Here is a 15,448-nt window from a genome sequence, read left to right as displayed (position 1 = left end):
ATGGGTTAATGGAGAATTTCCCATATTTTCTTTGTATAGCCTTGCCTTGGATGGCTAGGTGTCTCATTCTACTCTGGAGTTCATCTTTATATGGCAGATCTGTTGGGCTTGAATTCATGTTCACTCCGAGATTTTTGTATTGTAAAGTTTGTGTAACAGAGGTCTTTAAAACTGTCTAATTAAAACAAAAGCCTGCCTTGGATAAACGATGGTGAAAAATGAGGACATTAGACTTAGCAATGTTGATGACGAGGTGATTCGCCTCAGCAGAACAGCCTAGTGCTGTTAATTTCCTCTGCAGTCCAATAGGCGTCCTATCCATAAGGACTAAATCGTCAGTATATACTAAATAAGGAATCTCTATCTTGGCTAGTCTCGAGGGAAACGAGCAGACAGAACTAAAGGCTTTGTATATTTCACTGATATAAAAGTTAAATAGAAATGATGCAAAGGGACACACTTGTTTTAATCCGACATTTGTCGGTATGGCTTTTGATAGTAATCCGTCATACGTGAGTTTCACCTTGATCGAGGTGTTAGAATAACATTGGTGTATCAAATAAATAATGTATAGAGGACATGAGCTAGTTAAAAGGTGCGACCATAACCTTTCCTGAGGCACCGAATCGAAGGCCTGTTTAAAATCAATTAGCGCTAAAAAATACTGGTTGTTTCTTTGAACAGGCTTGTTTTTTAATGGCCGACAGTATCATCAGGTTTAGGACTGTTCCAATGCCTGGTAGAAAACCCGACTGATATTTGTCTAGTAATTTTGTGTCGGACCCATCTTATAAAATCACGCAAGATCAACCTTGCCATTATTTTGCCTGGCGCATCTAGAAGTGCAATTGGTTTGTTGTTTTTAGGATCATTCCGATCCCCTTTTTTAAATATTGAAATGATTATTGCTTCTTGCCAGGATGGTGGAATGCGTGTTGAGTGAATAAAGCGAGTAGAGCGCCCGCTTTGACACCCGTGCAGAGCCTGTTAACGCAGGTTCGAATCCCGGCGGGGCCAAACTCAGCCTTTCATCCTTCCGAGGTCGATAAATGAGCACCACACACCGTGGGTAATAATAAGCAGCGCTCAGATACCTGAGGGTTTGTAGCGCTATATAAAAGCCTAATTATTATTATTATTATTTATTAATTAATAACGTGCTTAAAAATGAATCCCAGAGTGGTGGCCCATGCCTCAGGATGTGCTTTTAGTATGGCATTAGTTAAATTACCAGGCTCCGAGGCTCTGGATCGGTTGAGTTTTTTTATCATCAGTATAATATCTACAGTGTCAAATTTAAATATGGTGAGATCAGGCGTGGAGGAAAAAAGCGGATGCACTGATATTTTGGTGCCATTGAGAAGGTTTTGGAAGTGGATAATCCACTTTGTTTCGCTAATTGTATTGAGTTTGAGGGTTTTCTGCGCGTTAATGGGGAAACTGTTAATTAGTCGCCAGATTTCGCCTGAAGATTTGGTCATAAGGGCCTTTAGCATATTTTCTGCATAAATCTGTTTTTGATGCGCTAATATTGCCCTAATTTTATTTCTATATTCCATTTTTAATTTTTTTTTTAACAATTGTGTTTATTTCTCAGCAGCTTAAGTTACAAACATTCGTGTTTTAAGGAACACCAAACAATGACATCATCAGCGTCCTTTCCACTAACTACCCCAGTCTTGGGTGCCGTATGCTGCTGAAATTTAACTGGTACAACTCTCCCCCCAATCCCCACCGCCACAATAACATCTCAACATTTGGGTGGCGTATGGCCTCTTCTTCCGACCTCCCAGGAGGTCCTTTGGGCGCAATTCTTCTCGCCACTCAAGTCTCCCCAGTCATAAAATAGAGACATTGCGCAGTAACCTAGGTTTGAAATACATCTGTTCCCTGTCGTCTATGAACTCATGAAACGGTGTCCAGGTATTAATATATTTTCGAGTAGAAGCCATAGGCGATTGCTGTCACTTTCTCCATGGCCATCACCCCCAGAGTCTCACCCACCATGCGGCCACTACCGGCCCCTGTTTGTTCTTCCATGCCTGCGCTAGGGTGATTCTTGCCGCGCTCAGCATGTGGGTGATAAGGCCAGCTTTGCAACCGGAATTGGCCTAGCTCCCTTCCACCGCCTCACCCAGCAACACAACCACCAGGTGAAACGGCAATTGTGTCTCGGTTATTTCTTTTATATGGTTTAGGACCTCTTTCCAGTAGATCTCCACCAACGGACACTTCCACCACATATGGATTAAGTCCCCGGATTGTCCACAGCCCCTCCAGCATAGCATGGGATAGTCCGGGTTGATGGAGTGCATCCGTCGTGGTGTCATATACCAGCGTAGGCAAAGCTTGTACGCCCCCTCTTTAATTGAAGTGCATTTAGAGCCCTTAGCAGTGCAGTGCCATATACAACCCCATGACTCCCCAGAGATGGGTCTTCCCACATCTGTAGCCCATTTTTGCATATATGGGAGAATTTCCTCCTGGTCTGCCTCCCCCATCAGAAGGTACAATCTTGATACCCCTTTCTCATCCCTTCCCTCTTGTACCGTAAGCTCCAGCCCTGTGGGGGCCCTAGTTGCTCCCTCTCGAACCCTCGTGTTGGTGATCCAATGTCTGAGGTGGATATAGTGGAAGCGTTCCCTCTCCGGTACCTGGAATTTGGCTTTGCAACTTTCAAAGGTTCTCTGCGTACCCTCCGCGTAGAGATCCCCCAATACTAGGGCCCGTCCCCCCCTCCCCAATGCGCCAAAAAATTGTGCTGCAAACCTGGCGTAAAGTCCAGATTGTGGGTTACCAGGGCGAGTGGGCCTCCCCCCACCTTCACCTTATTCCCCTGTAGAGCTTTGTCCCAATACCATAGGGTAGCCTTGAAAGCTTCCAGTAGTGTGCCCCCTTTGCCTCTATGCCAAGCTGCGAGAAAACCCAGGCTTTCCAGGGATATCTTAGATGCCTCTTTTTCCAGGATCACCCAGCGATTCTGGTTGTCTCTGGGTGGCCATTGCAGCATGGGCGCCACCTGTACTGCCCATAAATACCTGCAAAATTCCGGCACCCCCAACCCCCCAGAGCTTGTGGTCTAAATAGGACTTTCTTGGGAACCCTTGGTTTCTTTCCCCTCCAAATAAAAGACATCACCTCTGCCTGTAGATTTTTGATTGCTGGGTTTGGTATACTTATCGGCATCCTGACTGCTGTAATACGTGCCAGCCATGATAATTCCTGCAGATCCCAACGTTTATGATCTTGCGTCAGTGAGTTCAGGAGGCCCGGAATATTAGCCCCGTATATTCTATCGTAGGTGGGGGTCAGGTGAACACCTAAGTATTTTATAGCTTTCTGTTCCCACTTCAAAGGATATCGGCTCTCCCATTCTGACACCTGCTCCGTAGCCTCTGTGATATTAAGTGCCTTTGATTTGGGGTAGTTGATGTGGAACCCCGAGACCTTCGCGAACTCATCCAGCAGATCTATGGCTCTGGGGAGGGAGTTTGTTGTGTCCTTCACAAACAAGAGGATGTTGTCCGCATAGAGGGCTACTTTCTGGGGCCCATCAGTCCCCACTTCCACACCTCGGATACCCTGGTCATCCCGGACTCGATGCGCTACCGGCTGCATCGCCATGGCAAAAATCAACAGAGATAACGGGCAGCCCTGCCTCATGCCCTTCCAGATAAGAATACTGTCAGTGAGCCAGCCATTGATCATCAATCGTGTTGACGGATTCACAAAGTTGGCCATCACCATGCGTGTAAATACCGGCTCGCACCCAAACCTCTCAAGGGTAAGCTGTAAGAATCCCCAGTGCAGGCTATCAAAAGCTTTGGAGGCATCCAATGCCAATACTGAGAACCTCCGCCCTGACCTCTGCCCCCATTCCATCATATCTATGGGCCTCCGTATATAGTCATATGTATGCTGCCCTTTTGCAAAATCCTGCCTGGTCTGGGTGAATTATCTTTGGGAGAACCCTTGCTAGTCTTCGGGCCAATACCGTGGAATACATTTTTGCATCCCCGTTCAATAATGAGATGGGGCGGTAACTGGCGCAAACTAGGGGATCCCTATCCGGTTTTAGCAAAAGGACCGTGGTAGCTGGGCCCATATCCCCTGAGGCTCGCCCTGTATCCCTGATAGAGTTAAATGATTTTGTTAGAGGACCTACCAGGATCGGCCTGAACGTTTTGTAGTACGCGTTACTTAACCTGTCCGGGCCTGGGGATTTATGTCCCTTCACTGCCCCTATCACCTCTCCCACTTCTTCCTCAGATACATGTGCTTCCAGCAACAATCTGTCCGACTCGCTAATTTGTGGCAGGGTCACCTGATCCAAGAAGGCTACCTGTGCTCCCCTCTCTAAGTCCTCCCCCGTTAGGATGTCGGTATAATATGAGTGCATTACCTCCTCTAGTTCCTTCTCCCCCCTCACCAGGTTTCCACTCCGGTCCCTAAGCTGTACAATGCGATTTCTGCTGTCTCGGTTGAGCCGCCAAGCAGCGATTGGCCTTGTTCCCATGTATGTAATGGGACTTTTGGTCCGTAAGAGGAGTTGCACGGACTCATCCGCCAGGTGCGTTTCTAGGGCTGCTCTGGCTTTTTTCAAATCCCTCCAAGTTCTTTGTGAGCCTCTATCCTTGTATTCTGCCTCTGCATCCTTTACCCTGGCCTCCAACTCCCGACTCACTCTCTCCTTTCTCTTAACATATCCCACTGTGTGCCCTATAAACTCACCCCGTACCACCGCTTTACTTGCGTCCCAAATTGTAGCCCAGTCTACTTCCTCTGTGACATTTTCTTGGAAGTAGTCTCTCAGGACTCGCTCTATATCTGCTCTTAGAGCTAAATCTTTTAGGATCACCTCATTTAGACACCAGGTCCTACGAGTCTGCGGCCACGGGGTAAGTGGCTCCAGCTTTAGGGAGACCGGGGCATGGTCCGACAGGCACCGGACCCCTATTTCCAGGCCCATGACCTGCAGGACCAGAGAATCCGAAATCAGCACCATATCAATTCGGGAATAGCCCTTGTGAACTGTCGAATAGTGAGTGTATGCTTTCTCCAGCGGGTGAAAGAACCGCCATGTTTCTATTAAGTGCAATTCCCTAAGAAATCTTGCCAGGGCCTGTCTGAACATGGAGTCACTGGAGGTGGCTGGGAGCGTTTTATCCATCTCTGCGTCCATCACCCCATGATCTGTCCCACTCCCGCTTTTACATTTTTGGGTAGCACCTCTAGCAGAAAACGATCCTGTCTCTCGTTGGGGGCATAAATTGCCACCAGCATGACCTGCTGGCCCATCAAAGACCCTCCTATCATCAAGTAACGGCCTTCCGGGTCCCTTTTTACAAATTGTTTTTCAAATTGGATCCCTTTAGCCATGAGGATGCCCACTTCCTTTTTTTTCGTCCCACTAGAGGCAAAGTATTGCACTGGGAAGGCCTTGTTCCTCAATCTATGTTCATCCTCTGGGAGCAAGTGCGTCTCCTGTAGCCAAACAACCAAGGCCTGCATGTCCCTAAGCCTGCTCATGATAGATTTCCTTTTAACTGGGGGAGTTAAGCCACTGGACATTTACTGTGACAAAGGTTAAGTCAGCCATTAATATGTTGTAACCATATGCCCAAACCCATATTCTCCAGCTGGATCACCTCCCTGGGCGTCTCAGGCCCATCGTATATGACCTCCACCCCAAAAGCATATTTTACTGTCCCCCCACCCCCCAACTCCCAAACTTGCTTCAACCCCATAAACTTCAACAAACACAATCCCCATGGCAGCACCACAGAGAATCACCGGGCGTATTGCCCCCTGGGAAATGCAGGGTCTGGCCCCCCCGCAACCTGACCCCTCCCCCCCTTATTCATGCTTGTTTGACTGCTGCTTAGTTCTCCAATGCCCTCAGTGGCTTGCAAATTAGAGACAAGGCCCTTCCAGAGCCTGAGTTTGAATACGCCAGGAAGCTCGCAGAGTAGCACTGTCTCTATCGTTCACTTTGGGTCCCCCACTTTAGGATCCCTTCCGTGGGCCTTCGGGCGGTGGCACACGGCTTCCATTGTTCCTTTACCAGAGAGTCTTCTTTTCCTTACTCCCATGTGGGGGCCTCGCTTGATCCTTGCCTTCACTGCCTTCCCCCTGTCCCAAAAGCTCGTCCATATCTTCCTCTTTTGTAACCGTGTACCTCTGCCCTTTCCACTCAAAGCGCAGCCGGTCAGGAACACCCAGCGATAACGGACCTTCCTTGTTCTCAGCCAGTCCATGACGACCCTCAGCCGTTTCCTCTTGTTCAGAGTAGCTTGAGACAGATCTTGAAACAGGAGAATGGGTGTAGAGCGAAAGCTTATGGGTTCTTTCTCCCGAGCAACTCGCATGATAAGCTCTTTCAATTGGAATAGATGCACCCGGGTTAACACATCTGGGACCACAATTTTTCTGTAGTTGGAGTGGTGAGTAGACCCTATGTGTCCGATCCAGGACAATATCCCGCTCGGCCTCCGGGCCCAGGATGTGCCAGAACAACTCTGTCACGTATTGTTGCAGGTCTCCGTCCCGTCCGTGACAGATGTCGGGATCCCCGGATGCGTATATTTTCTGCCGGGATCTATTCTCTGCATCCTCCTGTCTGTCTTGCACCCGCTCCATTTGTTGCTCAAGGATCTGAACCCTTTTAGTTAGCTCTTCATGGTCATGGCGTTGTTCGGCTACTGTGGTCTCCATCTCATCGACCCTTCTTTCAACTGCCACTATTCCCTTGTTAAGGTCAGCGATGGACTTGGCTAGGTCGGTGGCACTATCCTTAATGTCCTTCTTTAGCTCCTGTAACATTGCTAATAAATCTGACCTGCGAATTGGCGGGTCGTCACAATCCCCTAAAACCCCCGAAGGAGGAGAGTGGATCTGAGCTTGCGCTTGCAGTTGGCTGCATTTCTGGGTCTCTGCGGACTGCATTAGGGATTTGATATCTCCCGACCCAAACCTTTGGGTTTCCCGGCCTGCTTGGACATTTTGTCACTGCTCTCTGCATCGCTCTTCGAAGCAAACCCCTCCTGTTTCCTTCTTGCCGGTGAAGATCTGGGTCCTCCAGGGTCCACACTGCCCAATTGTGAGTGAAGCGCTCCGCTGTTTCAGTATTGGCTCCCTAGGTCTGGACATCTACTATGACATCAGCTTCATGGTGCCTTTGGGCTATTCTCCGACCGTTCTGTTCACGGGGGCACTCTCTAAGGCTCCTCCACCCCCATGCAATTGAACACTCCTTACCAGTACCGGCCTCTCGAATCCCCCTCTCACCGGGCCCCTCCATTCTTCTCCTCCTCGTGGGCCCTATAGGCCTGCTGAGTGGTGGCCGGCTATGAGAAGCTCACAGTAGTAGATCCACCGGGTGGGGGGCCGGGGCCCACCATCAGTGCCCCAGGGTGGGGGGGGGTTGCATGCATAGCGATGTTGCTATCCAATGTCCAGGGTAAGCCAGCACACTCTCCCTTGGTTGCCTCCCCCTCCAACCCCTTCACTTTAACAACACCTGTCCATGGGGGTTACTCCCTGTGCCTCAGGGCCCTCCTCCCTCCGGGCCTGTTAATGTCTATGCAGCACCCTGATGAGTGCGTGTCCACGCTTCATTGCTTCCCAGCAGATACGATGCCAGGCCCTTTTTCCACCGTGGCCCGCCTCCTCACCTCCTGTCTCACTGGGCCTCACCAGCAACGCCGTCTGCCTCTCTGATGCCGTCCGGAGAGTGGCACTCCCACGCTGCTCCACCTCCTCAGCCGTGAAGGCCCCGGCTCAGCTGGGGGGGCTGGATGACCGGGTGCCGCACCCCCATGCCAGACTCTGGGCCAGTTTAGTCTCAAGGCCGTTCAGAGCCCCGGCGGGCGCTTCGCCTGCTTCTCCAGCAGGTGCGCCGCGGGCTGGGCTGCCCGCCCCCTCAGTGCTCTCCAGATGGCAGGCTCCCGCACCGCCTCGCTTTCTCCACCGCAGAGGCACCAACAGAGATGGGGGATGGGCAAGCACGCCCCTCAAGCCGGCACCAGTTTTCGGGTCGGATTGACCCCCAGCGGGCACTCCGCATCCTCCACTCGCACAATCACGGTGGATCAAGCCTTACTCGGCTCATCGCTGCACCGGGGGCAGCGTGACAAGCCCCCGGGTTTCACCGCACACAAGCTGCCGGCCTCTCCAGTCGTCCGCAGCTTTCTCCCTGACGGTGAGATCCCTGGGGCTGTAAGTTGCTCAAAGTGCTCCCCACTATCTCGGGGACCCGCGAGGCAGCATTCGGGGGTGTTTATTGCATTTTAGGGGTTTTAGGGCATCGGTACGGGGAAGGAGTCCCAGAGCTCACCAAGGAGACATCCTTCGGTGTCCTCGGCTGGCTACGCCCCTTCAATTTTTATTTTACTTATTTGAGCCACTTGGGCAAAGGGACAGAGGGAACGCATTGCTCGGCGAACATTTTTCCTGAGTTCAAATATTGGAAGATTGAAAATGTGTTTCTGTCTCATCACAGGCCAAGGACTCCATTTTAAGGATTCAGTAATCAGCTGTACATAGTCAGTGTAAAGTCCTTGTGCAGGCGTTTCTTTCGATGTTTGAGATTTTATGACATAGTTTTTGAGCAAGGTTACTAAGAGTGGGTTCCATATCACGCGATTTCTACTGTTGTTAAGCTCCAGAGTGTGGGTACAATGTAGGGTCTTCTGAACAACATGATGAATCCATCGGGTTTCCAGTACATTGTGGTCGCTAGCTAAAGTCGATACTACTCTGAAGGATGCAATGAACTTGTTTGCACTAGCTGAAATGTAAACATAATCTAGAATAGATGAGGATGAGCCCCTAATCCATGTTGCCGCGGGTGGATGGTCTTCTGTTGAGGACCCGTTTGGCATAAAAAAGTTTCTGATTTCCATCAGTGCAGACCACTCGGCCGTTCGCAGCTTGGATTGTTTAGTGGAAGCTGATAAACAATACATATTAAAGTCTGCCGCAATGATGGTGGTTTGTATTTGAGGGTCTAATACAATAAGGTCAAGAATTGTTTCAATTTTGAAAAGGAACTGTGATTCGCTTGAAGCTAGTGGGTTCCAATAAATGTTGAGTATTACTGAGACAGGAAATAGCGGATGATGTTCTGATGTTCGTTAGTGGTATTGCTTTTGACTGCTTGTTTTCCTGGATCAGGTGGGAGCCAGGGCGCAAGATGAAGTTGAGAATCAGTTCTTACTGCTACCAGCAGTCCGGATGACGGACGCCCTGCAGTTGGTTTTGAGGCTAGAATTGTAGCAATTTGGTGATCTGACCATATTGGAGATGTTGTCATCCACGTTTCTTGAAAGAGAACAATATCGAAATCGTGCATGTCTTGACCCATCTTTGTTAGAAGGTGAGAGAATCCCCTTGTGTTCCAACTTGCCTTCGAGCATGCATGAGTCAATATTGGATGTTCATGCTAGTGAGAAGATCTGTCAAGGCTGGTGCTGGCTTTGGAGATCCATGACCATTTGGACTTGATTTGAGGTTGTGCTGCTTGATGCATGGCTGGTTGAGCTCCTTTATTGCAGTTACAACAGAGGTTGATTGTTCATATTTAATGGCCATTGAGGTTTGGTTGGATATTGATTAAGTTGTTCAGGAGGGACCGGGGGTTGACTTGCCTCAAGCAGGCCTTTAGCATGTAGGGTGATCCTCTCTCCCCATACTAGGTTCTTGACTATGCTCGTGGGAATTATTACTTCCACAGTGTCTTGATTGGATGCTATAGGGTATCTCATGAAGTATGGTTAGAAGTGTCACTCTGTTGGGATATGGGTCAGCGTATGCTCTGTCAAGCATTGTTGCAGTTAAGAGTTCGGCATCAAGCTGTCCAGGTGAACTAGGTATCGATCTTTGTTGATCTCTAATGGAATCAGGACGTATAGAACGTGCTGGCCTAGCGGGGGACCAGGACATGGGACATCATGGGGACTGATATGCAGGGGTAGAGCTGGTGGAAGGAGCGAGTCTAAGTTGCTGTGCGAGCCCAAAGGTCCAGCCGTGTGTTGATTAACATTCTGAACTGTAGTTATTTGCTGACATTCTGCTCGTTTCTGGTCCAGAGTCTTAAATGTCGACTTTCAAATTGACACCGAAAGTTTGTTTAGGTTTGTCAGAAATTGGCTGACTACTGTGCAAACTGTGATGAATGATTTCAGTAATAGGTATTGGATGAGTGGAATATACAGACATGTTCATCAAGTCATCATTTGTGTTGTGCAAGTTTTCAACAGCTTTATTCACCAAGACCGATTTTGCAGGCGAGATAATAGGCATGGAAATAGATTCATCTAGCTTACCTTGAGGTAATGCCAGGTTTAAGGCAGGAGGGAAAGGCAAATTCAATGGGTTGTCAGCTGTTTGGGCATTGGCTAGTGGAGGGCCTTCCCTTTGAGGGGATCGGGCCCCACTCGAGTTGGAGATGTTGGCTATGAAGGGTTTGGTTTTAGATTTGCAAGATCTTTTAGTTGGCATAAACATGTTTTGGGATTTTTTTTTATTTTCTGGTTGTTGGATTCCACAGACAACACAGAGGTGCGTTGCCTGTTTCTCTTCCTGAATTACTTTTGTTTAGGCCGCCAGGACAAAACAGGTCATATAGCAGGGTTTCTGAAGCTATTTTATCTATTAGAACCACAGGGGCTGTGTTGTGGTTCAGTGACTGCTCTATCAGTTGAACTGAGAAGTTTAGGGGAGTAGAAGGAACCCATAAAGGGAGCACTGGCTCGGTAACATTTTCCGTCCTAGTTTCTGGCATCACTAAAAGGTCTTTGCTAGGGATAACCACATTGAAGGGAAGTTTGCTGGACTGTGAACTAGCCGAATCCAAAAGAGAGGGTAAGTTCCATACCAATCAATCCAACTTGTTAGTAAGGATTTGGAGAAATGCTGTCTGGGCAGTTGCTCTTTGGTCAATTGCTTCATACAATTTCGATAGGTAAATATACTAGCGTTGACCGCAGTAAGGGCAGTGTCAACGCTAGCAGAATTAACAAATGGAAACCCAAACGATGGGCAAGGAGTCGACTTAGAGAATGAGGCTACCAGTGAAGACTCAGACTCTCAGGGTAACGGGTGATTGTAGGGCTGCTCGGTAAATAAAAGTGCCGGAGAGCCTGAGAGTTTCATTGAAGAGTCCACAGGGCTATTCTCTATTGCAGCTTCTCCTTTGGTTTGTTTGAAGGATGATGGATTTTGGGTGGCTTGTGCACGGCTGCCTAGTGGTAAATGGGTCACATTCTGGCCTTGTTGCACAATCTGCGAGTAAAGCGGTGGTATGGCCGAGGAGTCCACTGAGTGGATTGTGACCCGAATCTGGCAGCCAGTCGGGTTAGGGGTTGAAAGGGGAGGAGTAAAAAAGACTTCCATAGAATTGCTAACCATCTGCGGGGATGCACAGTTTTGCATAGTGAAGTCAGATAGCATGTGAGAGGAGGCGTTTACTGAACTTGGATTTACCTTTTGACAAAAGCTTACTGACATCGCGTCTTTGGGCACATGCATGTTAGCATTGTTGGGGTTCCTAGCCAACGTAACGAGATGGTCTGTGTTAACAGTAAGGAACTGTCTAATACCTGGGTTAGTGTTGAGCGGCTTCGCCCCCCCCCCCATGTCAGATGAAGAGCTTCTTTACCGGGTACGTTTTGAACCGACATTTGGCTGGAGAGCCACTCGGGGGCGCAGAGGGAACGGCATCCCAGACGTCAGCCTGTATGTTGCCATAGAAGTTTGACAGGAAGGCGAGGTCATTAGACTGATCGAGCAAAACCAATCAAGGTTGCACAGGCACAGCAAGAGAATCGTAAATTACACTTTCAAATTTCTAAGCTTGGCTGAGCCTACGTGAAGAGATAACCGTGACTAAAGTTATCAACCTTACACAGGGACCGGCAAAAAAAAAGATCAACCTTTTTAAATTATTTTCCAGTTGTGCACACATATTTCCAAATGGCCCTCAACAATTCTATCAATTAGGTGGTTCATACCTCCAACAAGAACGCATTCTTCATCTCCTTACTTTTTGTATTTGTATTATGGTTTTATATAGCCCAAACCGAGCTAGGAAGCAATTGAGTGCTGTACATGTTGTTCATGATAACATATCAGTTGTTTAACTACTGGGTATAGAAGGTAAAGTAAAATATGATGTGAGAAATCAATGGGAATGTGAAGAAAGGTAAGATATGAGGTGAGATAACTAATGATAATTCTACTCGATATATTGGCCCAAAACATTTTTACTTATCTCAGATGAAAAGGACATTCCTCAGATTCCATAAAATAATTAAACTCTATTTCTAATAAAATATTAACCTTCATTCAAGTGCAATTCGTCTATGAAAGATTAATGAAGCTGGGGTCATCGTAAATCATGAGATGGAAACAAGTTATTACTGCACACGCTTGACATTGATGATCTGTAAATATCATCTCTAGAAAACAAATACTTAATTTCACTTCAGTGTGATTTGTTTAAAACAAGTGAGGACAGAGTAAGCCTTGCATACATGATCTCTGCTCACTTGGTCTAAAGTATGACGCCAGTCTATTGTGAGTATGTCCAGTTATGATACATGGGGAAACACGCTGGGCCGTCTGCAAGTGGGATTAAAAATACACTGACAGGTTCATGTGACATTCATTGGAATTGATATGAGGCAGTTGGTTCATCATTTTTACTTTATTTTATGTTTGATGATTTTCTCATTGTGCATTTGTTTCACCAGATATCCAATATTCCACAGATATGGGTAATTGGTGTTGTTTGAGATAGCACGATAGGACGCAGATAACTGGACAACACTTTATGGTTTGTTAAAGAAAAAAGAAAATCCCTCACCTCGTCCTATTGCTATGAGAGTGATTCCCTGTCTAATATCTCATATTAAAAAGGTGCACGTGAGGACGTCTTACATAAACTGGTTCTGTCCTCTGTCCAAAACCTATGCTACCTACCGGAGACTAGCACTATTAAAGAAAAACAAATAAAAACAATCAGTCTTCTTGTCGTTGGCTGGTGCATGACCATCTCATAAGCAAATGTCTCTGGAAATTGCCCCTCTCGGTTTTCCAGGTTCTCTGTTGCTTTCGCAGTTCCAATGAGTTGCAAAAGTTCTTATATAAACCAGGTAGACATGTTCCTCTTGTCTTTCTCAGGCCTGGCTTCTTGTTACATTTTCAATAGGTCCTACAGTTTCTCAAGAGTTCCTCATAGCAGAAAGGGCAAACTTCGGTGCCCCTCCATCCAAGTGTGTACAATCTTTACACGTTTCCTTCAAGTATGTAGGATTTAACTTGGACCATACTTTAGTTGTTCAAAGATTCGACTTCGCTCCTTCTTTTGGGTCTGTTCCACACTTTAAGTGCAATAACTTTCGGTGGCCTGACGTGGAGCATTTGATTCAGATTCAAGTGACTGGCGAAGTGTTTGTAATGCATGTCTGTGTCTTTGGTTTTCTGTCCGGTCCGCGCCTCTGACTTTGGGCCTCATTACGAGGCAGGCAGCCATGGAATGAAGGGGGCCGGTAAGGGTCCGGCCCCGTTCATTCCGGGCCGCCCTATTCTGAGGACGTCCTTAGCGGGACCCGCTAGCAGTAGAGGGTGCTAATAACGGGCCCGTTATGAATGGGCCCGTTGTTAGCACCCTCCCCATTCCCATTGAGCCCTTTGGGGGCTGAAATGGGAATGGGGAAGTACCGGGTCCGGGTCCCGCGAAAGGGATTTACTGGGCCCTCCAAGGTCGGAATGACTCGGTAAGTCCCCCTTCGCGGGACCTGGAACCCGGTATGGAGGCAGCCATGCCCTTACTAAGGGCCTGGCTGCCTCCATACTCGTAATGAGGCTCTTTGTGCCAGAAAGTCTATGGGGGGCATTACAACTCTGGTGGTAGGGGGTTAACGGGGCCGGTAGAGCTGCGGCCCCGTTAAACCGCTACCGCCTCATTACGAGGTCCGCTCGCGGGACCCGCTAAGGACGCCTGGAAAAACCAGGCATCCTTAGCGGGTCCTGCGAGCGTTCCAGCATGCTAACAACGGGCCCGTCATTAACGGGCCCGTTGTTAGCATGCTCCCCATTCCCATTGAGCCCTGAGGGCTCGAATGTGAATAGGGATGGGTTCCTGGAATGGGGAAATAGTGGGCCCTCCAAGGTCGGAATGGCCCGGTATTTCCCCATTCCAGGAACCCGGACCCGATACCCGGAATGGGGATATCCATGCCGAAAATAGCGGCATGGCTACCTCCAGGGTCGTAATGACCCCCTCTGTCCTGCATATACTCCCCTCTCTGGACATTTCTTCTTCCTGGTTCTACCCAGCTCTAGGGTATAGGCATCTCGTTCCCCTCTTTTAAGGGATTCCTCTATCTCCTGGCTTCTAATGTCCCCTTTTCTTGTTCGGGAATCTTGTATCCCTTTATTGGAGTTTCTATTCTCTTCTTTGTTACTCCCCGGGGCATATGAATTACTTAAATAGGTTTGGTCTCTCACGTAAGGCTGCAGAGCTAACCCGCCCTCCTCCTCCTCCTTACTGTGTTTCATGTACCTGCTGTTCCACTGTCTCCTCCCATGGGGGAGACGGTCGCTCCATATGCAGCAGATCCGTTTGGTGCTGGATGCTGGTTCCTGACTCCCTCTCACGGGTGCCTTTTTGGTGGCTGCCTTCTCTCTCCGGCTACCTTCTGTTCATCTGCCTCCTTTCCGGCAGGGCGGTCTCTCGCTTTGGTCGCGGATTGGTCTCTCGCCAGGAGGGTCCATGGGTCTCTGGTTCCCCCCAGTGCACCTGGGCTCGGCAGTGTTGCACTGGCACTCCGACCACCATATAACTGTTGTGGGCCTGCCTCCAGGCTGCGTCAGCTCTGCATCCTAGTGGCAAGGTCTGATGTGTGCGACTTCCTTCAGTCTGGCGAGGTTCACATCAGCTCCTCCCTCTCTCCAGGTAAGGACTGTTTCCTTAATATGCCAATTTCGAATTTGAGAGACAGTCCCATTGGGCCTGGGGCTTCTTCTTAAAGGAGGGGTCAACAACCAAGCCAAGCATGCCTGAGAGTCCCATTACCCTTATACTTTGATCTGTTTCCATGTATACAAAAGAAACAGGTGATATTGGGGCTGAGGGAGATGTTACCAGCTTCTTCAACTATGAGGCCTGGCCCCCTAAGGGGGAGTTCTTCCTAGTGAGATCTTGGTTGCCAAAAGCCCTAGGGATGGTTTTGCTTGGCGGGATCCCCTGCCTAGTTTCACAGGGGGGCTCCCCCTTGGGGAGAAGGGACAAATTCCCTGGATTCGTCACACTACTTTCTCTTTTAGCAAATACTATTCCTTAATTAACACTATTATGTATTTTCTCTTTGAGAGCTGTGCATACATATAGCAATTCCTCATTTGGAGAAGTGAAAATGCTTTTCAACTAAATAAGCTTGTGGGT

General features: G+C 48.4%; 1 protein-coding gene across 4 annotated transcripts in view; it reads left to right on the top strand.

Annotated features, from left to right (window-relative positions):
- LOC138567383 (actin, cytoplasmic 1-like) overlaps positions 1–15,448 on the top strand; it is a 516,752-nt gene that overhangs the window by 298,110 nt on the left and 203,194 nt on the right. The window contains exon 1 of one of the 4 annotated variants that reach the window (XM_069645547.1): positions 8,163–8,217. The exons of the other annotated variants lie outside the window; for them this stretch is intronic. The gene's annotated coding sequence lies outside the window, so the exon portion shown is untranslated. Of the gene's footprint in view, positions 1–8,162; positions 8,218–15,448 lie in introns of those variants that run through there. 4 annotated transcript variants of the gene reach the window in all.

The sequence above is a fragment of the Ambystoma mexicanum genome, chromosome 2p (genome assembly GCF_040938575.1).
Source record: "Ambystoma mexicanum isolate Mex_15411 chromosome 2p, UKY_AmexF1_1, whole genome shotgun sequence".
NCBI lineage: Eukaryota > Metazoa > Chordata > Amphibia > Caudata > Ambystomatidae > Ambystoma > Ambystoma mexicanum.
The sequence above is the reverse complement of the archived record's forward strand: the minus strand, read 5'-3'. Positions and strand labels throughout refer to the sequence as shown.